General features: G+C 36.5%; 1 protein-coding gene and 1 non-coding gene across 6 annotated transcripts in view; both read right to left on the bottom strand.

Moving 5' to 3' along the window:
• Window positions 1-24,843, bottom strand: part of LOC141459340 (cell adhesion molecule Dscam2-like) — a 524,511-nt gene that overhangs the window by 467,580 nt on the left and 32,088 nt on the right. The gene's annotated exons all lie outside the window — the stretch shown is intronic.
• On the bottom strand, window positions 7,878-8,024 carry LOC141459602 (U4 spliceosomal RNA). The gene has a single exon (XR_012461525.1). It is a non-coding gene; the product is annotated as a U4 spliceosomal RNA (small nuclear RNA).

The raw sequence follows: 24,843 nt of genomic DNA, 5'->3' as shown, positions 1-24,843 counted from the left end.
TTCCGTGTATATCGAAAAAACAAATCAGCATGCATTTGATGTTCGACTTCGCCATCCTTGCTTTTTTTGGGGCCTTGGAGAGGTTGAAGTGTGCCACTCCATGCTCTGTCGCTTGGTTTCTGGGTCGTACTCAGGAACACCCAAGACTCGTCACCAGTAATGACACTTGTGACTTCTTTCTCTTCCCGAAGTTGAAAAATCACCTCGAGGGAACTCATTTTGGGACAGTCGGAAAACATTCAAACGGCTGTAACCGACCAGCTGAAGGCTATTCCAGTATCGGAGTTCGAACACTGCTATGAGGAGTGGAAGAAACGTCTCCAGCGCCAGAAGGAAGTTATTTTGAAGGTGACAATATAGAATTGTAATTCTTTTTGAATAAAAAAATGTAAAAAAAATCAGTCTCATTACTTAATTTACAGACCTCGTATATTACAGCTTACAATGGGGGGGTACACTTTCATAAGACATTGAATGGTGGCTGCTTGCTGCCAAATGGCAATCACTGCCTTGGCTAGAACTGGGTAGACACGTATGGTGCCTCCGCCTTATAAGTTAACACGTTGACTGCCAACTGCAAGATATCTTGCAGGTTGTTTACTTGCCTAGGACACCAATTACGAGTTATCTCGTAGTACTATAACTAACCTCTTGCGCTGTTAATTAATCTGCAAAAATGTGTGCCCATCCCAATGAGGGAAAAAAGGCAAAATAAGCTTTCAATATAGCATTGGACTACTTGTAACGGTGTAACGTTTTTGTCCCATAACTTCAAGCGTAACCGGTAATTCTCGAGAAATGCCACTTTATTATTATTTGGTTCATTTTTTCCACACCAAAACAGTACCCATCTTCGAGCGTCTGAAATTCTAGAGTATTTCCGAAATGAACAAACAATATCGCTAGATTCACTTATCAGTCTCCTCATTTTCGCTTTATTTTTGAGAGTGGTCGAATAATATCATTACCTTCACTATCCATTATCCATTTTAGGGATCTGAATAAGGATAATACTTACTAAAAATAACAATGAAACTATTATTTGTACTGACCAGGTTTTAATTTATTATACCATTATAAATCTAATACGTACGACTAAATAAAAAAAGGCAGTTCTCGTGTAATTGCACTAATTTCACACTTGACTAACGGTGTTTAGTTAAGAGTTAAGTACAGTATTACCAACATGAAAAATAATAAAATGTAGCAAGTAGTACAGTATCTCAGAAACGTGTAGTAGACGTGCGATGCACGTTATTTTCAGCAGTATAGGAGAAAAATTATCAAAGACGTTACATTGCACGCCAAAATAGCGCAAGAGTTTAAAGTTTTTTTTTGGTAATATAATATGATTAAATTAAATTGGCTTCTTAGACCGGAATCCTGCAATGTTTCATGGCTGTCAACGTGTTAATAAAGAAAAAAAATTTAAAAAAAAAGTACAAACAAAGTAACATTTTGACAAAAAATAAAAGTCAGGTGACATTTTGTTGTTCATTTTTTTAGGCGACCGATTCATAGTTTCAATAGGATTAAAAAATAATTGCCATTTCAGTCGTGATACATTTATTCTGCCGAGCTTTCGATCTAGGGACTAGGTCATCTTCAGGGCTGTGGAACATGTTTACAGATTGTTAACAATGATTCTATTAAAATGGATATGTATAACGTAACGAAATTTACAAAAAAATTATTTACCTAGTTTACAAAGTAATATTTTTACATTACAGGGTTGGTGTGTCTTCTGTCTTGTCTGTTCATGGACTGAGTGTGATCGGTCTGTGTGTGATATGTGTTAGGTTGTGGTGGAAGTCAGTGTTGCCAATTGTCAAGTATTTTGTAGTAAGTTGGCCGTATATGTTGTTTAAATTGTTCGTGTCTGTTTTGAAATTTAAACTGTTTTCTGTCTTAGATATGTATATCGTTTCTAGGTGTCAGGTGTAAAGTCATTTAACTCAGAACAGTCGGAAAAAGCATATATTTATGAAGAGGAGGAATCATTGCAATCTCTTATTAAAACTGCCCGGTAGGACAGTTATACTCGTATAAGGGTTGATCGTCAAAAACTGCACGAAAAAGCGTAACGTTGAAAAAACACCCAACTTTGACAATTTTTTTTCTCTTTTTCTATAAAAGATAAAATTACCAAATTTTCTTTAAAATTTAGGGCAAATCCTCCTTTTTTATAACTGTAATTTTTTTTTTGCAACAACCCAGATCTAATAGATTTTTGAGAATGGATTTTGGATTGACCAAAAAATAAAAAAATAAGAAAAAAAGAAAAACTAAATAAAGTAGCTTTTCATCTTTACATGGTAAAATATGGAAATGTATGCTTGGAGTATAACTTTGACCACAAAAGCTGCAAGAATGAATTTTCCCTCTATGTTGAGTGAACTCATCAACGGGCGTTCACAAACGGGGCTGAAACTTTCACAAGGCTGTAAAGGGGGCCTCCAGACAAAATAACCGCTAAACCGTTGTCACAATAGAATGTGGGCCAAAACACATGCATAACATTTCTGCTTTAATAAGTAGAGAGTTCTCTGAAGTATCCCTTTGTTGGAAGGGTTATCCTGTAATTTTTATTTACTGGTCGAATAATATCATCGTGTAGGTTTCATCGCGGTTAATATGGTTCTAGACAGAAGATGGTTAAACGGAAATGATTTACTTTAAACGGTATATAGCGCTACGATAGCCGAGCGGTTAAGAGGCGAGACCTGTAAAGCTAATATGTATTTTGGTCATGGGTTCGATTCCCGGAGTTAGACCTTGGATTTTATCTAATGGTTAATAAAAAGAAATGTACAGTAAAGTATGTTTGCTAGTCGCCTCCGTCCACGACACCTAATTGGTAGTTGGACGTTAAGCCCCGCCTGAAACATTTCACCATGAACTAATGAAAAGTCCATTTTCATTGGGACATGTGTAAATAATAATATATTGTACCTATATGAAGTTAAAAGAGTTATTTTTATATTTACAAATTAAATAGGGGCTACCTCGCACTTAATGATAAATATTTAGTTGCAATTAGGTTCTGTGCTACCGAGATTGTTGGACGAGGAATTATTAATTCTAAGGTCGTGATTTTCTCGGACAGCCAGGCTGCTCTACGAGCTATTAGTTCCTACCAGGTCAATTCAAGGCTGGTTTGGGACTGTCTGGGTGCCCTAAAGGAAATTAGTGACCACAATAAGTCACTGGTTTGGGTACCTGGTCATTCAGGACATAAGGGAAACGAAGCGGCAGATTTATTGGCCCGGGAAGGCTCTGCTAGGACACTTCGTTGGCCCGGAGTCCTGTTTTGGGGTTTCGAAGTGCGTTAAGTCTGCGGCCATTAACCTATGGGTGCAGAGTAGGTCTCAGGAGTGGTGGCTTGCAACCACTGGGCAGAGACAGGCGAAGGTGTTCATTAGAGGCTATTCGCCGATGCTGACTGCAAAATTAATCCGTCAAGGCCGTGTGGCCTATAAGGATAATTGTAGGGCCTATTAACCGGGCCACTGCAGGCCCAGAAAACACATGCATCACATGGCCTGGCAGATGATAGCCTCTGTAGGTTCTGTCAGGAGGAGTAGGTGGAAACGGTACTGCACGTGTTGTGTCAGCGTTGTTACTTCTCGGGGAGGAAAAACCCAAGGCCTGAGGAGCTTTACCAAAGAGTCGCTCTCCAGAATTAAGAGTCTAATTAAAAGGACGGGTCTGGAGGGCGAACTTTAGAGTGGGAGGAGCCACAATAGATCCAAAGGGGTCGCAGTGGCGTAGGCATTCTGGACGCCCTAGCTGAATCTAATCTAATCTAATGATAAATATTCCAAATAGAGTTTAGTTCTTCATAGTTCTTGATACAGTCTTGGTTTCAGTCTTCTAGAAGCTGTAGGCTCGCCAAGATGGTAATGAGATGGCAGAGTGTGAAGGGTTAGGAAGAAGTAGTCATGTTACTGTGAATGGCTTGAATGTCCAGTTCTCTGGGTATTTGTGGGCTCCCAGTAAAACTATTCGTAGTACTTTATTTAGGAAAAGTCTGCAGGTCTTTTGGTCAGTGTGTTGCTAGCTGTAATCTCCAGACCGGGCAGGCTGGATGTTAAAGGAGGTCTAAGGAGTGTCTTGTAGAGCAGTACAGTGTGTTTCTGTTAATTAGTGGAGTGTATGCTTGTTGATGTACAGTCTCCAGGTGAGTTGTTCATCTAGGATTACGGCCAAGATCATTTTGTTTCCAAGGAGTTTCCTGGTCGTTGAGTTTTAACAGGCGTAGGTCTTCATTCCGGGACCTACGAAGGGAGAAGATTTTTACTCCTGTTTTAGAAGGATTCAGCTTTAGCTTCCATCTTTGGGACCAGTTTGATACTACGTCTACAGGATGTTTGTAAGTCAGTAATGCAGTGGTTAATGTCTTCGTACTCGTAAGTAGCGAACGTAGTGCAGATACCTTTTATTCGCTATGAACGGTTTATGGGGGCGTTCAATGATATTCGCAGTACTTTATTTTGGAAAAGTCTGTAGGTCTTTTCTTCAGTATTTTACCAAAAATATTTTAGTATTTCCTGTAATATTTTAAAATAATAAGACTTCATGATTCCAATCTTCCATTTCTAGTCATATAATAAGAGAATTATTAAAATAATAATAATAATAATTTTCATTTATTTCGAATTTACGGACATTAGCCAAAAGACTAGGTAGTCTTGCAGAAAAGAAACTTCTTTTTTTTTGACTCTCAAGAAACTGAAGTGGTTCATTAAAAACACACAAGTGGCTGCTTGACTTACGAGTAAGTCTGTGGGATGTTTGGCGGGGAAATAGCACAATTCTTTTGAAAGCCAAGCGATTAACGCTCCCAAAGCATGGAGCACTCTACTGCAGCAGTTTTAGCGCAGCACAAATACACTCATTACTTCTACGCTCGTCTTGCTACTAATCTTGCGTCAGTTACCCAACTATATGGCTATAACACTTTGTGCTATTTCAAGCTAGAAATTTTTTTTAAATATTTTTTCTTAATTATTTACTGAAAATGAATTTCTTATTAAAAATCATGATGGCTTTTTTTGGTTTGTTTACGAGGGTCATTTGAAAAGTCCGTGCAAAAATAAAAACTACTTAATTTTTTGGGGTAAACCTTTTTTATTTTTCAACATAGTCTCCTTTCAGGCTTATACACTTCGTCCAACGCTGCTCTAGTTTGTTGATCCCTTCCGAATAATAGGATTTGTCCAAGTCTGAAAAATAGCCATTCGTTTCTGCAATCACCTCCTTGTTTGAATAAAATCTTTTTCCCGCCAGCCATTTCTTCATATTGGGGAACAAATAGTAGTCCGAGGGAGCCAAGTCTGGAGAATAGGGGGGATGTGAAACGAGTTGGAACCCTATTTCTATTAATTTTACGATCACAACTGCTGAGGTGTGAGCTGGTGCGTTGTCGTGATGGAAAAGGAATTTTTTGTGGACCAATCGTGGGCGTTTTTCTTGCAGCTCGGTTTTCAAACGGTCCAATAACGATGAATAATATGCACCTGTAATAGTTTTACCCTTTTCCAGATAGTCGATGAGGATTATTCCTTGCGAATCCCAAAAGACAGTCGCCATAATCTTTCCGGCCGAAGAAACGGTCTTCGCCTTTTTTGGCGCAGATTCCCCCTTGGTAACCCATTGTTTAGATTGTTCTTTGGTCTCAGGAGTGTAGTGATGTATCCATGTTTCATCCACAGTGACGAAACGACGCTTAAATTCCTGCAGATTCTTCTGGAACAGCTGCAAAACGTCCTTGCAACACTTCACACGATTTCGTTTTTGGTCAAGCGTGAGCAATCGCGGCACCCATCTTGCGGATAGCTTTGTCATGTCCAAATGTTGATGCGAAATATTATGTACCCGTTCATTCGAGATGCCCACAGCACTAGCAATCTCACGCACCTTCACTCTTCTGTCATCCATCACCATATCATGGATTTTATCAATGATTTCTGGAGTAGTAACCTCAACAGGGCGTCCAGAACGTTCAGCGTCACTTGTGCCCATATGGCCTCTCCGAAAATTTTGAAACCACTTATAAACTGTTCTAATCGAAAGTGCAGAGTCACCATAATGTTTATCAAGCTTCTCTTTAGTCTCCTGAGGCGTTTTGCCTTTCATAAAGTAGTGTTTAATCGACACACGAAATTCTTTTTCGTCCATTTTTTGAAAATCACTCGACTTCCTCGATTCAAACGAATGCCAAACACAAAGAAATAGACCGATCTTTATTCTTCATCTTTCTTTTTGAGTCAGTTAGGGTTAAAACCTTTGGTATCTTTACCCCCTAACAGCACAAAGTACCACTTATACTGGATACCATCTACACTCAGTCAATTCACAAAAGACTCAGATGAAGTAATGAGCAACAGTTTGGATTTAGCTCTGGTAACCTACCGTCAAACCCAATCTCAAAAACAACTAATTCAATTTAAGCATAGATAGGCTTTGGAAATCGATGAGATGGACTCGTTTCCGCAAACCAACAATTTGATTTAAAGCACTCACTAGTCGTTCTCTTATATACTATAATAAATACTTAAAATGGTAAAAATTCGACACAATATTTTAATGCGTAAATAAAACTACGGAGCTAACTTAATTTGTTCATTAATGAATTTATATTAGCTTTTAGTGTGTCCATGCCAGAGAATACTTTCTCGCTAAGTGTCCGGCACTGAAAGAGTTTCGCATTCGCTTTTTTGAAAATTAGAGTCTCACAAAAGAGCAGTTGATAACATATTTAAATGGTTATCTTAAATGGAAACCAATTATAAATTTTTGTAAATACGCTTGGAATCTACGTCATAATTATCTAATTCAATCAAATTCTAATAAATAATGGTATAATACAATATATTCTGTAATATTCTTGTGATTTTTAAATTATAATTAAAGTTAAAAGTAATTTTTGCGATGTTTTAAGTATATTATTGTCGGCAACAATTCCATGGATGGTCTTTTGGACTCAGAGTATGTCTTTTATTTATTATGTTCAAGAATGAAATTACTTTTGTATTTATTGCTTTTTTTTCTAAAAATAAAAGACTTTTTTATTATTATTATTATTATTATTAGCTTTAAGTGACCGTAAAAATATTATATTAAGGATTCAAATTGGGCGAGGAATCGATCCAAATAAAAAACAACAACTTCGTCTCTTTGGCCAACGTTTCGACAAATATATTCCCTTCTTCAGGGCCTGAATATTAAAAATAAAAAACAATTTTTAAGACAATATTTGTTATATTAAGGCCCTGAAGTAGGCAATATATTTGTCGAAACGTTGGCCAAAGAGACGAAGTTGTTGTTTTTTATTTGGATCGATTCCTCGCTAATTTGAATCCTTAATATATATTTGTTTATTAATTATAAGCTAATAATGGTAAAGTAAGAGATACAGGGGCTTGATTGTTCGAGTCAATGCTGGAGATACTGCTACCGCACTATTATTATTGATGTGTCCGTCTACTTGCAAGTTTAGTTTACTTGAAGTTGTGGATGACGGCAAAGCGTTTGAAAAAAGGGGATGGATACAAATAGCCTTTAGGTAAATTATAAAACTCAGTTAAAATGAGTGAGTTGAATCCACATGATGTTGGCTGTAAAAGTGGAGATGAAGAAGTCATATTTTCAATTAATAACTGCAATTCAAACATGTGGAGAGAATGGAGGAGGATAGACTGCCTAAAAGGCTCCTCTATGGTCGACCCTAGATGGAGTTCGCCGAAGAGATAGGACCTCGCTTGCGCTGGCTGGACGATCTCCAAGATGACCTCACATCAATGGGTGTTAGGCGGTGGAGAATGACAGGCCAAAGACAAAGGTGTTTGGCAGAAGCTTTGTGGACGAGGCTCCGAGTCCTTTAGGACTGTTGCGCCATGAACTGGTAGATAGAACTGCAATTCAAAAGGCGAAGAATAAACTCATGAGTAAAAGTTTCAACTAGCCAATAATCGTACCTCAGGAGACCTTCATTGGTTACGATATTGCCACTGCGCAAGTAGTCAGTCCAAGCGGTCCTTGTGCCATTGTCTTCGTGTATAATATTATGATTCATCACATTGTGGTATTACTAGGCGCCACGGTAGCCGAGCGGTTAGAGGCGAGACCTGCGAAGCTAATATGTATTGTGGTACTGGGTTCGATTCCCGGTCTAGAGCCCTTGGATTTTATTTAATGGTTAATAAAAGAAATTTACAGTAAAAATATGTTTGCTAGCCGCCTACGTCTACGACCTAATTGGTAGTTGGACGTTAAGTCCCGCCTGAAAAAATAGGCGATTACTTTACTTTTTGTTTTTTACTCTTGAGTATAACGCCTCAAAGGAGGCAAAGGGCCTTCCTTCTTCTAATCCCCACTATGGGGAAATAAATGTCTTACAATGGTAACAGTTATTTATACCAATACAGTAATTGCCTGTCTGCTCCCAAGCCTATTTACTTGAAATTAGGGAATAACAGCAAAGAGTTTCTCCTGCAGGGCCGGGGATAGAATAGGCCTGCTCCTGTCCAGGATGTCGTAAAAGGCTACGCAGAGTCGGCTGGTATACAGGAATTTGGTCCTGTGGATATGACTGAATATAAGAAACATGAAACATCTCCTGTTATCTATCGACAAAAATTGTTTGAGATCCTAAATTATTATTATGATCACCGACCTGTACTCGTATTTACAAGATAGGTCGAAGGTACGACAATATTGTAAGATGTGCCGTGTACCCGGAGGGCGTCACCCTTACGTGGACACTCCCTCCGTATGCTACAATATTCACGGCAGAAGTGTACGCGATATGCCAGGCCCTGAAATTAAACATTGAAAAGAAGTACAAAAAAAGTATTATTATTGTCAGTTTCCTTAAGTACGCTGATGGTTCTTCGGGATATATTCTCAGCTGATCCAATGATACGTTGCACCAGATACGCACTCATGGACAGAGGGTGACATTCGCATGGGTACCAGGCCACAATGGCCTATCTGGGCATGAAAAAGCGGATCAGGTGGCAAAAAGTGTCGCCTCTAATCCAATACAAAGCGCCATCCATGTGCAATCCGCTGATCTAAATGCTCACATTAGAGAGAACATAATTAGAAAACGGCAGAATCAGTGGCATTGTATAAATGAAAAATTGAAAGACATCCAACCGCGGGTCAACGTTCAGCAAATGGGAATCGGTAATAATTACAAAGCTGAGGATTGGATACACTCGAGTCGACCCATAGACACCTCCTCATAGGGACTAGAAGAACGAGATGCTTACAGTGTAGTGAAAGACTACGTCACTTATGTTGTAACCTTGAGAATAGTTTCCGGTATAAAAACTCCGATTCTAAGATCTTCTTTATTCAAATGATTCCTCTTAAGAAAAATAAAATAAATATAGCTTTAAATAAATCGATGTGTTTTTTAAACGAACAAAATACACGCCCGGCCACTGTCCATACTAACACCAGTTACTCTAGTAACCAATCGGCTTAACAATTTAATCCTGATTAAATTCTGTTCCATTCAAATTGGCATTAGAATCAATAATAATGAGTATTTATTAAATTTCCTTGATCCAAAACCACTATGAACTCAACAAGCATCAATTTTTTTTTACTTTTTGATTCCATAAATAACAGAAAAGTTTAAAAATTGATTCTTGACTAAATTCTGACTCTAGATTGAATAGTAAAGAGTTTACTTCAAATTTAGTTATTTCATGATGCATTGAAGAAGATTTAATAAAATGTGTGTAAATCATACAACAGTTTAAATATTATTTATATTTACGAATTAAGTATGAGCCAGCTCACTAAGGACTTTACACATAGTGCTACATATCCAAAATGGAGTACAGTCCTTCATAGATCTATATACAGTCTTGGTTTCAGTCTTCTTGAAGCTGTAGACTCGCCAAGTTGGTTGTAGAGGTGGCAGAGTGTGAAGCATGAGGAACAAGTTGTCCGTTAGTTTGGTCATGTGAGTGTGAATGGCTTGAATGTCCAGTTCTCTGTGTATTTGTGGGTTCCTAGTAAACCATGGGGGCGTTCAGTGGCTATTCGTAGTACTTTATTTTCGGAAAAGTCTGCAGGTCTTTTCGTGCAGTGTGTTGCTAGCTGTAATCTCTAGATTGGGCAGGCTGGATGTTAAAAGAGGTCTAAGGTGCGTCTTGTAGAGCAGTACAGTGCCAGCAGTGTTTAGAGCGGTGTGTTTCTGTTAATTAGTGGGTATAACTGTTTCAGTCGAGTGTATGCTTGTTGCAGTTTTGTATTGATGTACAGTCTGCAGGTCTTTTTGGTCTGTGTGTTCCTAGCTGTAATCTCTAGATTGGGCAGGCTGGATGTTAAAAGAGGTCTAAGGTGCGTCTTGTAGAGCAGTACAGTGCCAGCAGTGTTTAGAGCGGTGTGTTTCTGTTAATTAGTGGGTATAACTGTTTCAGTCGAGTGTATGCTTGTTGCAGTTTTGTATTGATGTACAGTCTGCAGGTCTTTTTGGTCTGTGTGTTCCTAGCTGTAATCTCTAGATTGGGCAGGCTGGATGTTAAAAGAGGTCTAAGGTGCGTCTTGTAGAGCAGTACAGTGCCAGCAGTGTTTAGAGCGGTGTGTTTCTGTTAATTAGTGGGTATAACTGTTTCAGTCGACTGTATGCTTGTTGCAGTTTTGTGTTGATGTACAGTCTGCAGGTCTTTTCGGTCAGTGTGTTCCTAGCTGTAATCTCGAGATTGGGCAGGCTGGATGTTAAAAGAGGTCTAAGGTGCGTCTTGTGAAGCAGTACAGTGCCAGCAGTGTTTAGAGCGGTATGTTTCTGTTAATTAGTGGGTATAACTGTTTCAGTCGAGTGTATGCTTGTTGCAGTTTTGTGTTGATGTACAGTCTGCAGGTCTTTTCGGTCAGTGTGCTGCTAGCTGTAATCTCTAGATTGGGCAGGCTGGATGTTAAAAGAGGTCTAAGGTGCGTCTTGTAGAGCAGTACAGTGCCAGCAGTGTTTAGAGCGGTATGTTTCTGTTAATTAGTGGGTGTAACTGTTTCAGTCGAGTGTATGCTTGTTGCAGTTTTGTGTTGATGTACAGTCTGCAGGTCTTTTCGGTCAGTGTGTTCCTAGCTGTAATCTCTAGATTGGGCAGGCTGGATGTTAAAAGAGGTCTAAGGTGCGTCTTGTAGAGCAGTACAGTGCCAGCAGTGTTTAGAGCGATGTGTTTCTGTTAATTAGTGGGTATAACTGTTTCAGTCGACTCTATGCTTGTTGCAGTTTTGTATTGATGTACAGTCTGCAGGTCTTTTCGGTCAGTGTGTTCCTAGCTGTAATCTCTAGATTGGGCAGGCTGGATGTTAAAAGAGGTCTAAGGTGCGTCTTGTAGAGCAGTACAGTGCCAGCAGTGTTTAGAGCGGTGTGTTTCTGTTAATTAGTGGGTATAACTGTTTCAGTTGACTGTATGCTTGTTGCAGTTTTGTTGTTGATGTACAGTCTGCAGGTCTTTTCGGTCAGTGTGTTCCTAGCTGTAATCTCCAGACTGGGCAGGCTGGATGTTAAAAGAGGTCTAAAGAGCGTCTATAAAGAATACTTTTTCTGCGACTATTTTTCTTGTTAATGTTATGCTTACCACAGACTTTAAAGACTGAAGACAATTTTTTTAAAAACTACTTTTTGGAATCAGGGGATCTTAAAATGGTAATTTCACTTGGATTTGAAAATTAGATATAATCGCAAATTTTTGTCTTACCTAAGATGCAATTATAGAATAAAAAAAAAAAAAATCAAATAAAATCAAGCCTTAACAATGACACCACTTTTTCTTAATGCAATAATTGCATTTCTAATGTGCTATCTTTTTTTAAAACTATACGTAAAACTATCTAATTATTAGAGGAAGCGTTTAACCTTACTGCAAAATTTTGTTTTTTACGAGGTAGTTTTGCAAAAGCTTAGCATTTATTTTGCAACCGTTTTTATTTCGTTGTATAAAAATAGCACATTGAATATTCTATCTATATGTTAAACACTAAGCATACACTAACTTGCTTTGCACTGCCACATTGCATGCTTATAAAGCAGGAAAAGTGCTTATTTCCAAGCAAGCTTTACGTCGTATAACCGATCAGTAAGCTAGAAGCAGTTAATAACTTATTTATGAAATTCATATAAATTCAACTACTGCGAAGAATTTAAATTTTTCCCATAAATTTGTTTGAAAAGTTCAACTTATATTATTATTTTTTAAATTAAGGTGCTACAACATTCGGGGGTCATTGGCGCTTGGAGCTTTTTTGAGTGCGCTGCTGGCCCTCGGACTACGTTCTCTCGCCACAAACAATAGTGCCGTATGGACTGGACAATGAGCTGTATGAAGCTCGTAGAAAGAAAAACAAAAAATCAAAGGGTTTTTATGGTTATTTAAATTTAGACAAGATTACAATTCTTCACGTTGCAAGCGTATGAGCACATAAAATTACTTGGATTACAAGTGTGAATTCACTATGCCCAGTTATAAGCAATCTCCTTAGTTGGCAAACGTCCGAAATAATTGTCCGTTCGCATATTACAAAGATTTATATAGATCGCTGTTATCTACTAAGTTCATTAACATTGCTCTCTAGCTGTGTATGTAAATATATTGCTCCATCCACTGGTCTAGTATAAATCTTGTAAATACCAAGCACAACAAATCTACTCTCTACGTACGTACATCCTACCTCGCATTAATTTCACTCGTGCACCAAATTTAGTAGACTATAAAGCCTTACATTCCTTACAAATATTATGTCTTCTACGTTACGAATATCTGTGCCTAATGTTAGGCGTAGAACATTATTTAAAGTAAGTTTACTTCTCGCGAGGTGTTGAATTATTGTTATCGCGTAGGTTTCGTGTTAAACCAGGTTTGGGGACTAAGAAATAGTTGCTAATCACTTGTACAGAGTGTACACGGAGGAGAGGTTTGAAACTTCGGGGAGGTGATTCAGCAGCTCAAATGCAACAAAAAAGTATTCTATTCACTTTGGCCCGATTCTTAATAGTGTCCCAAGATATTTGCATTTTTTAACATTTCCGTCGATATTCGCGGTTTTAACCATAAAAACGGGCCGTAACTTTTCTATCCTTTATCCTACAACAAATCTGCTTATTCCAAACGAAAGAGCATTAAATTTTCTATAAATGTGCTTAATCCAGAGCCTCAAAACGTTTCTTATAGACAATGAAATTTTTACTTTAATGTCGGTTCTCAGTTCTGCATTTACAAAGTAAATCTCCTTCCGAAATTTTGACCTCTCCTTCGTGTACACCCTGTATAAGGAGATTTTTGAATCGGAGTAATGCTGAGTGTAAAGAAAACTGATGGAATGATCAGATGATAACTAATTTTGTCAATGGATTGATGTAAAAATGAAGCCTGTGCCAGACGTAACAAACAAGTCTATTAGATGTGGGACATGATTTTGATCAGAAGGCCAATATGTAGATATTCAAAATTAGGTGAAGAAGGCGTCCGTGGGAGTTTGCTTTTCAATAGCCACCAGCAATGAATCGTGAGCCAAGGGATTTAAATAAGGAGGGATAGTACATAATTGTACATGCTGCTGACTTGATTACTGGATGAAGAGCAAAGGAGAGTGATAGAAGTGAGCTGATAGAAGTTATTAGACTCATGGTGATGAAGAAACTGAGACAAGGCATTTCGGACTAGAATTGCAGGGCCACCTTTGGCTCTTTGTTCAATGTAGTCAGCTCTGTAGGTTGAGTAACCTGTAGAAGCGCTGTCGGTTAGTTAAGATGGGTGTATCAGTAGTCCGTTTGAGTTCCATAACAGAACTGTGAGAGAGAATATTGCAAAAAGTTCATCGAGATAATTTAAGACGTTTTTAAGAAGATTTATCAGGTCCTTGAATTCATTTAGGAAGGATTCCAGATGAGATGAGATGTCTGAAGAGGGTTCAGATGTAGGAAGAGGTAAAGTGGTTTGCGCTGAAGCGGCTATCTGGGCGTAACTATACTGAGCTCTAGGTGGCCTCAGAGGTAGTGCTATGTTGGAGTCGGTATACTGGACTATTTCATGGAATAGGTTGGTTAAAGTGTTGTCCCTTTTGTAGGAGCAAGTATCTGAGGCTGCGTGTTGTTGGTAGTTCTGCAGCGTGGGCTCTGGATTGTTGATACGTAAGAGAGTGAAGGCATCTACTTCTGCACGTGGCCATTGGGTTGAGTGCTCATTAATTTTTGGTTGTTGCACTGCTAGGTGAGTGGACCAACCCTTGTAATTCACCGTAGTGGCTGGCAATTTGATAGGTTTTTTTTAAATAATTCTGAAAGTCCGGCGCATTTAACACATTTTGGTCGGTGATGGCCACTAGCCCGTATGTATTCTTACTCGTCCCATTTTTGGCACTTCTTTTTGGTTTGGCCACCACAACGTCTAAAAAAGACGCTGGCCTCATTATCTCCCATCTTACACAAATTCCAATCATAAAAAGTCCTCCCAGAAGTGTCAACATTGGCTGATTTCTCTGTTCTAGTGTCCCAACGGTTGCATTATGCATTGGCTATGCCGGGCAGCTTTTGCATCATGTAATTGGAGTTTACTCTCTATTCACACTTTAACTGAAGTAATTTATGTTTATTCAAGTACCAATCAATAAATAATGAAAAAAAAGTAAATTATTCTACACAACTCTGCTTTGATGAAACCGTGTTTTTTTTTCGAAGCATTATAAATAACTATTAACTAATTTCAGCCATTTTATAACAGTATCACACATTCATTTTTATAATTTGTAAAAATATATACTATAATAATATGTAATATAATGCAGGAAGGGTAATTAATTAAAACAAATTATTTAGATATACTCCAGATTATTAACAGGTTTTTAATTCAATTTCAGGCCGCGAGTAGCACACTCTTGTTTTTACAGTACATTATTATAATAATATTAGGGATTAACAAATGGGTTTACAAAAATTGTTTGAAGAAAATTTTTCAGCCGAAAATACCCCTTTACAACGAACGCTATAGTTATAATTCTATTTAGATTAATTACTTTTACTTAAAATGATGGCATTCCTGATTGATTAGGGGCTTTGTTCGCGATTTCTAAACACGAATCATCAATCATTTATAGATTTCTGCTGTGAAATCCACGTTCATATTGGAATTTTCCTGTGATATGGATTTCACCCTTTTTCCTGAACTACTGGATCCAAAAATAGTCGACCTAATGTGTAAAATGCACGCTTGGCATTAAAGTACAATGTTAGAAACAGAAATTAAGGAAATTCCAGCAAAACTAATGAAGATTTTGTATTTTCCCTGTTTTCCTAAACCTCTACTTGCTAGACTAGTTTTTCTTACTCTTTCACGGAGTTGAGCAAGCATCTCACGGTAGTAATGTTGATTAATTATAATCGATATTTTCATTCGTTTTGGACGTGGAAGGGCGACCTGGGTGGTCATCATCTCCGACGTCTTCTCGGCCATCTTGGAAACGCTTGAACCACTCAAAAAACTGGCGCACGTGATAAACATTCATCGCCATAAACTTCTTTTAATAAAAGATAAGTTTCAGAAGCGGTTTTACCAAGTTTTGATGTGAAATTTCACGACAATTCGTTGCTCTACTACATGTGTAGTATCGATGTTTTCGGGCAAAACGAAACTAACACCTCTTACACAAACGACGGTTCCGGTCAGACAGATTTCTCTACAAACACGTGAGACGCTGCAATCGAAAGAGAACGCTTTACGCTGCACAGCTGTCGGTCGTTAGGATTTGGCGCATGCATAGTTCTTGTGTAGCAGCATCAGTCTCGTTATTTAATAGCCACACCTCGCATTTCTTAAAATTCTATTAACGTCACTTTGCGGAGAAAAGTATGGGGACAGTTTGCCTGTAAGGTGCCATTTTAATGTTAAAAACTGTTTAACCACTTCTCATTTCCTCCAGAGAGCCATAGAAGCCCAGGTGGTAAAGAACCTACTGAGCTAAAACTATTTGGTAGAGATCTTGAACGAAAAACAAACTTACTTTCGATACCTACAATGTAGCCATTAAGTATTCACTAAAACTTCAACACACCACGATAGAAAGAGTTCTATAGTCTTACCAGAACTTGCAAACCTTAATTAAGCTTAAAATTCAGTAATTTCCTTAATGTCAACTTGACGGGTAAGTTTAATTAAAGTGGCCTTTTTGAGACAATGAATTCCATGAGATTTCGGTAGATGTTTCGCTTATCTTGTAGTAAGTTAGTTAATTTGAAGATTGAGTAAATATTATGTAACCATCTATCAAGAGCTACCGTCTAGTTGCCTAAACTTTATTGTCCTTTACACATAGTTATTTTTAGTTAATATTGTTCTCGGTAAATAATCAATATTACATGATCACTGGTTTATAAAAATAATAATAATAATAATTTGGTAAATATTTACACGACATTCTTTTAGTGCTGTTTACGTCATTCAATTTTTAATGAAAGTTCCAATTCAAACCGAAAAACCAGTTTTTCTTAAATCGTTCAAAACTTCAAAAACCTATTTAATAGGATAGTGCTACTTGATCCATTAAAATGATACTCTTGGTTAAGCTACTTTGTCTAAAACCTACGAGATGTGGCTAATAAATAACGAGACTGATGCTGCTACAGAAAAAACTATACATGCGGCAAATACTAATGACCGCGACAGCTGTAATGACAACCGTATATTATACACATTAGGTCGACTATTTTTGAAAGTAATAGTTCAGAAAACAGGGAAAAATTTTAAAATCTTCATTAGTTTTGCTGGAATTTCCATAATTTTTGTTTCTAACATTGTACTTTAATGTCAACCGTATATTATACACATTAGGTCGACTATTTTTGAAAGTAATAGTTCAGAAAACAGGGAAAATTTTTAAAATCTTCATTAGTTTTGCTGGAATTTCCATAATTTTTGTTTCTAACATTGTACTTTAATGTCAACCGTATATTATACACATTAGGTCGACTATTTTTGAAAGTAATAGTTCAGAAAACAGGGAAAAATTTTAAAATCTTCATTAGTTTTGCTGGAATTTCCATAATTTCTGTTTCTAACATTGTACATTAATGTCAACCGTATATTATACACATTAGGTCGACTATTTTTGAAAGTAATAGTTCAGAAAACAGGGAAAAATTTTAAAATCTTCATTAGTTTTGCTGGAATTTCCATAATTTCTGTTTCTAACATTGTACTTTAATGTCAACCGTATATTATACACATTAGGTCGACTATTTTTGAAAGTAATAGTTCAGAAAACAGGGAAAAATTTTAAAATCTTCATTAGTTTTGCTGGAATTTCCATAATTTTTGTTTCTAACAATGTACTTTAATGTCAACCGCATATTATACACATTAGGTCGACTATTTTTGAATGTAATAGTTCAGAAAACAGGGAAAAATACAAAATCTTCATTAGTTTTGCTGGAATTTCCATAATATTTGTTTCTAACAATGTACTTTAATGTCAACCGTATATTATACACATTAGGTCGACTATTTTTGAAAGTAATAGTTCAGAAAACAGGGAAAAATTTTAAAATCTTCATTAGTTTTGCTGGAATTTCCATAATTTTTGTTTCTAACATTGTACTTTAATGTCAACCGTATATTATACACATTAGGTCGACTATTTTTGAAAGTAATAGTTCAGAAAACAGGGAAAAATTTTAAAATCTTCATTAGTTTTGCTGGAATTTCCATAATTTTTGTTTCTAACATTGTACTTTAATGTCAACCGTATATTATACACATTAGGTCGACTATTTTTGAAAGTAATAGTTCAGAAAACAGGGAAAAATTTTAAAATCTTCATTAGTTTTGCTGGAATTTCCATAATTTCTGTTTCTAACATTGTACTTTAATGTCAACCGTATATTATACACATTAGGTCGACTATTTTTGAAAGTAATAGTTCAGAAAACAGGGAAAAATTTTAAAATCTTCATTAGTTTTGCTGGAATTTCCATAATTTCTGTTTCTAACATTGTACTTTAATGTCAACCGTATATTATACACATTAGGTCGACTATTTTTGAAAGTAATAGTTCAGAAAACAGGGAAAAATTTTAAAATCTTCATTAGTTTTGCTGGAATTTCCATAATTTTTGTTTCTAACAATGTACTTTAATGTCAACCGTATATTATACACATTAGGTCGACTATTTTTGAATGTAATAGTTCAGAAAACAGGGAAAAATACAAAATCTTCATTAGTTTTGCTGGAATTTCCATAATTTTTGTTTCTAACAATGTACTTTAATGTCAACCGTATATTATACACATTAGGTCGACTATTTTTGAATGTAATAGTTCAGAAAACAGGGAAAAATACAGAATCTTCATTAGTTTTGCTGGAATTTCCATAATTTCTGTTTCTAACATTGTAGTTCAATGCCATCCGTATATTGTACACATTAGGTCGTCTATTTTTGGATCCAATAGTTCAGGAAAAAGAGCCAAGTCTGTCACTCACACTGCATTGTCTGTCATAGGACGTTTCTAGCCAAGTACAAACATCCCAGTTTTAGGCCATCCGCCTTATTCGCCTGACCTGACGGCCCCATGTGACTTTTATCTGTTACCCAAAGTCAAAACTGCATTAAAAGGAACACAATTGCAGTCGGTTGAAGCTGTGAAAGAAAAAATATCCAGTATTTCTGTTTTTTATTTTCCTTTCTATCGCTTCTTTTTTTCTTGAAGTTTGTTTGATTTTGCTAAAGCAAACCTCTTGCTAGAAAAACGATCAAATTTTATTGATGTAGCTCTTCTAGTAATATCATTAAATACAACTGGGTATCTCATATAGAAAGCTATTTCATAGCGTTATGGTATGACTGGCTGTAGGCAGATTTAATGAAAAATTTATAAACAAACTCTTAATTGATTGGAGTCAGAAATCTATTTCAAATGACTCAGAGAGAGCACATTCTTCCTCTTATTTTATAAGGAAATTCTGCACGCAAAATATGAGAACTATTACTTATGCTTACAAAAAAAAGGTAGCAAGAAAAACAAGAACAAGAAGAAGAACAACAACAAGAACAAGAACAATTTCTGAAAGTGCCGTTTTTGATCATTTTCGGCAACGCCTTTCTCAAAATCTATCAGATGTATGTTGTTGCAAAAAAATTAATAACAGTTATAAAGGAGGATTTTCCCTGTAATTTAAAGAAAATTTGGGAATTTTATCTTTTATAATTAAAAGAAGAAAAGTTGGGTTTTTTTGAACGTTACGATTTTTCGTGCAGTTTTTTGTCGATCAACCCTTACACAACTGGACAGGTAGGACAACCGAACAGTTTTAATTTTATAATATTTGTTTGAAACTTGTCAGAGGTGTACAGTCAACTCAGGATTAGTGCTGCTGAAAAATGTACTATTTATACAAAAAAGATAGAGCAGAACAGCTTAGAATAATCTGAAACTTGTAAATTATGCAGAGCAAGCGAGGAATCTCTCGAACACATATTTTTAAAATGGCCCTATTACAGTTTATACAGAAATAAATACCTTAATAGTTCTTCAAACAAAATTCAAGTATTTAATGTGTATAACCTTTTTACTACGCAGCGGTAGCCGAGCGGTTAGAGGCGAGACCTTTAAAGCTAATAAGTATTGTGGTACTGGGTTCGATTCCCCGGTCTTAGGCCTTGGATTTTATTTAATGGTTAATAAAAGAAATTTACAGTAAAGTATGTTTGCTAGTTGCCTCCGTCCACGACACCTAATTGGTAGTCTAATTTCATGATAAAGTGGACAAAGGTTGACCAGTAAGACTGAATAATATTTAAGAGGCGCTGATCAGATTACCGTGTAACATTACAGCCAGTTAAATTATCACCACTGAACTGCATTATATTATATTTCAGTTAAATGATTTGTGTAGGTATCTTACCAAAATGTCTATTGTCCTTCCACCAACCCCATCTATAAAGCCACCAACTATATCCTAAATTCCTATTAATTATATTAACAGGTAATTCGCAAACTTGGCGCTTTTCAAAACCACATTATTGTAAAACTTTGTAGCTAAAGTTTTTTTAGTACGAAGTTTAACCATCCTATCAACTTTAAAACTAATTGTGTAAACAAGAGCTAAATCTGACACTCTTAAGTTAACTAACCCTCTGAACCTCCTAAAATCGATTTTTCTTTTATTTTAGTGAAAATATTAAATATAAAATAGTAGGCTTCGATTATTTAAATATTATTCATTTCAATACCTAGAGTTGGCTTTCAAAAGTGACCCTGTGCTTGGGTAGAAATCAGATTACTCTGAATCACAGGCATATTCACAGGCCATCAGTAGGTTCAGGAAGAATTTGCGCAAGGTGGGGCTTATTAGCTTGGAACCGTTGTGCAGAGTGTGTCAGGAAGAGGAGGAAACGGCCTCTCACTTATTCGATTGTGTTGCAATCGAGTGGTTGCGCTGTGGAACCTTTAGATCTTTGAGACCAAAGGAGATAGTAGCGCAAAAAGAACTAGTAGGGAAAGACTTCCTCAACCTTCTTAGTAGGGGAGGTTTCGTCCATTGTATCCAAAGGGAAGGGCACAATAAGCCTCTTTTGACTGCGATTCCATGGGGCATAGGTCCTGCTATTTTATTCCTTATAGAGTTGACTTTTCGGTGTATATAAGTTGTGGCGCATCTAGGTACCAGATAATTCTTAGTAACAAAATTAGGACGACAAACACAGGCCATCTTTGGGGCTTGTTGATGTCTACCGTTATAGTTGGAACAACAGGCTGATGCACCCTCAGATCGAAAAAATGGGTGCCCCATTTTTGTGGCATCTATCAACATTCACATTCATGAGATTATCAAACAAGTGAAGTTGTAGGCCATCAATTCAACTTTTAATTTCAACTTAATTTTATTTACTTATTTTCAATTATGTTACACTTATTAGTTAGTGTACTTATAACTTGTAGGGCGCCACTGTAGCCGAGCGGTTAAGAGGCGAGGACCTGTAAAGCTAATATGTATTGTGGTACTGGGTTCGATTCCTGGTCTTAGGGCCTTGGATTTTATTTAATGGTTAATAAAAAGAATTTACAGTAAAGTATGTTTGCTAGTCGCCTCCGTCCTCGACACCTAATTGGTAGTTGGAAGTAAAGACCGCCTGAAAAAATGGGCAATTACTTTACTTTCGGAGTTAGAATTCGGAATATGGAAATTTAGAACAAGTTCACAGTCTCTTAGGCCACTAGGTATGCCTTAATTTAAAAATGCATCAAAATAATAGTCTACGAGATCGGCAAGGCATTTCTACTCGGTTCCTTTTAGACTGTTGTATAGTATCCTAAGACCGTTAATGTTACAGGAAAGTTTAAGCATTCCTAATAAGAAATCGCCACATTCTGTAAAGCTGTACTGGAAGATACCATCAATGTACTTGGACAAAACAGACTAAAGATAAATCCTAGATCTTTATTAGCATTGAATCTTGGAATTTCAGAGCCGATTCTTCAAATACTATTCATGTCATTTTATTCTAGGTTCCACATTTAATTTTTATAAATTTTACAGTTGCAAATAAATAGATGGATGATTATAAAAATAAAATAAATGCAGCAAAAGTTTGCCGTATGTGTTTTTTTTAATAGAAATATTTTTTTTGCATACTTACAACTACTCACCTGAAATATTGACTTCTAACTTGGCAACTACTGGGCCGTAATTTGTTCAAATATTACATTACTTTTCTCCTGAAAGCAAACTTTTTAAATATGCAATTTATATCAGGTTTTTTTTTTTTTTTGAAAAATTCAATCCATTCACGTTTAACTTTTCATACTAAATTCTAATTTATATTTCTCTGCTCCACATCTGTAGGAGGTCACATGCGGAAAGTTTGTCCACAGGGAACTGTTTTGAAGCACACATTTACTACAAATACTGGTCGCTGTTGTAAAGTTGTCAGTGTAGTCAATAATGCATTACTATGTAAAATTGTTACAAATAAAATACGGTTCGGCTTCCACGGTTAAACTGAGTTGCTCAGAAATTATATTGCAAACGATGGATGTATTAAAAAATATCTGCTGTGACCACTCAAATGACTTCCTCTAACTAGTATTCTCTAAGTTCTAACCCGTAAATATTCTTCAAATACCGAAAATTTGAGTCAAATTTAGTTATTAGTAATATTATAAACTTTGTAATCGTATATTACACTGAAATATAACCTTACAAGAAAGTCTATACCAACTGTTCCCGTAGAACCGCCCAAAAAATGAATTTTTGTAGAACTCATTTATGAAAATCGGTTCACGCGTTTAGGCGCTACGCAGTTTACAAAAAAAAGGTAACAACAAGAAGAAGACCAATTTTTGAAACTGCTTTTTTTGGCCCATTTTTGGAATCGTTTACCTCGAAAAATAATTAATCTATACTATTACGAAAAAATTACAGTTATAAACGAGGATATACAGGGTGAACCACGGTAACTAATGTCCATAGGCCTACTGTGTGTAGTACATCTAAAGTGGAGTTCAATGACGTATTGGCCAACTTCATATTTTCCACTATTCTTGAGTGACGTCACTTTAAATTTATTTTTTCTAAAATCATTACTTTTTTTCCAATAAAAATGTTATTACTCAGAAAGTTTTAGTCCGAATTCGATTCTGATGACACGGTTAGAAAGACAGATAAATTTTCTAAAAAATGACACCATTTCGAAGCATAATTTATTCTCCAAACAGCCTCAATCTTCCTCCTGGATACTGGAAAAATAAAAGTAATCGAAATTTTTGAAGAAAACTCATTAGGCCCTTATGTGATCATTATCAGACCTAGGTGCTGGCCACTTTTTGTAAAAGTTTCCTTACCTAATGGGCTTTCTAACGGTATATCATTTTCCAAGATTCCTTTTATCTTCATATGAAAAATTCTGTTATTCTGATAACACTGTTGTGTGCTCGTGAAGACACGTTTTCTTGCAAAAACAAACGTAATTTCTCATAAGAAGATAAAAGGAATCCTGGAAAATGATATACCGTTTGAAAGCCCATTAAACAAGGAAACTTTTATAAAATGTGCCAGCACCTAGGTCTGATAATGATCACATAAGGGCCTAATGGGGTTTTCTTAAAAATTTCGATTACTTTTATTTTCCCAGTTTTCGGAAGAAGATTGAGGCTGTTTGGAGAATAACTTATGCTTTGAAATGTATCAATTTTTATAAAATTTATCTGTCTTTCTAACCGTGTCATCAGAATCGAATTCGGACTAAAACTTTCTGAGTAATAACATTTTTATTGGAAAAAAGTAATGATTTTAGAAAAAAAAATTAAAGTGACGTCACTCAAGAACAGTGGAAAATATGAAGTTAGCCAATACGTCATTGAACTCCACTTTAGATGTACTACACACAGTAGGCCTATGGACATTAGTTACTGGTTCACCCTGTATAATATAAAGAAAATTTGGGAATTTTATCTTTTATAGAAAAAGAGAAAAAAAAATTGTCAAAGTTGGGTGTTATTCAACGTTACTCTTTTTCGTGCAGTTACTGACGGATCAACCCTTATACCTACCGGACCGTTTTAATGATCAAATTAGAAGTTCTAAAACTTTTATGTATCTTATGTAACTATATATTCGAAGTTTAGGGGAAATATTTTAAGCTATTTCTTGAAAGTGAACAATATATTGTGTAAAGAGTTTCTTTCAGGGAAGGGATTAGCTATGAGGTTAGCATACTGGACTCCCACGCGGAGGTCCCGGGTTCGAATCCAGCAGCTGACCCTTAGATTTTCTCTTCCTAGGAGCTTCTTACAGCTCACTGTCCGGTGATGGACAGTGTTGTCTGTAACGAGAGAACACTGTCCGGAGGCCGGCAGTGCACTGGAAAAAGCTCCGGGCGCTAATGACCTCAGCTGTTGATGCGCCAAAAAAAAAAAAAAAAAAAAAAAAAAAAAAAAAAAAAAAAAAAAAAAGAGTTTCTTTCCAGTTGAGTTTAATTTAAACTCAAATTTAGGAAATAAATTTAGCATCGTTTAATATTACTCAAGGGAGATGATGTTTTCACTTAAGTTCTTTAATGAAATTTTCAGGCCAATAATTTTACAAATAAAAGTTGTATACCTACACATACGAGGGTCGTTTGAAAAGTCCGTGCAAAGTTAGATAGCACCACTGGCGCGTATCGAGATTATGTTTAGTTAGTAGCATCTCTTGGAAGAACACACACCAAGTTTCAGCCAGATCGGTCTATTTCTTTGTGTTTGGCATTCGTTTGAATCGAGGAAGTCGAGTGATTTTCAAAAAATGGGCGAAAAAGAATTTCGTGTGCTGATTAAACACTACTTTATGAAAGGCAAAACGCCTCAGGAGACTAAAGAGAAGCTTGATAAACATTATGGTGACTCTGCACCTTCGATTAGAACAGTTTATAAGTGGTTTCAAATTTTCGGAGTGGCCATATGGGCACAAGTGACGCTGAACGTTCTGGACGCCCTGTTGAGGTTACTACTCCAGAAATCATTGATAAAATCCATGATATGGTGATGGATGACAGAAGAGTGAAGGTGCGTGAGATTGCTAGTGCTGTGGGCATCTTGAATGAACGGGTACATAATATTTTGCATCAACATTTGGACATGACAAAGCTATCCGCAAGATGGGTGCCGCGATTGCTCACGCTTGACCAAAAACGAAATCGTGTGAAGTGTTGCAAGGACGGTTTGCAGCTGTTCCAGAAGAATCCGCAGGACTTTAAGCGTCGTTTCGTCACTGTGGATGAAACATGGATACATCACTACACTCCTGAGACCAAAGAACAATCTAAACAAGGGTTACCAAGGGGGAATCTGCGCC

This window comes from Rhodnius prolixus, unplaced genomic scaffold (assembly GCF_049639745.1).
Source record: "Rhodnius prolixus isolate KJV_2025 unplaced genomic scaffold, Rpr scaffold_11, whole genome shotgun sequence".
Lineage (NCBI taxonomy): Eukaryota > Metazoa > Arthropoda > Insecta > Hemiptera > Reduviidae > Rhodnius > Rhodnius prolixus.
The sequence above is the reverse complement of the archived record's forward strand: the minus strand, read 5'-3'. Positions and strand labels throughout refer to the sequence as shown.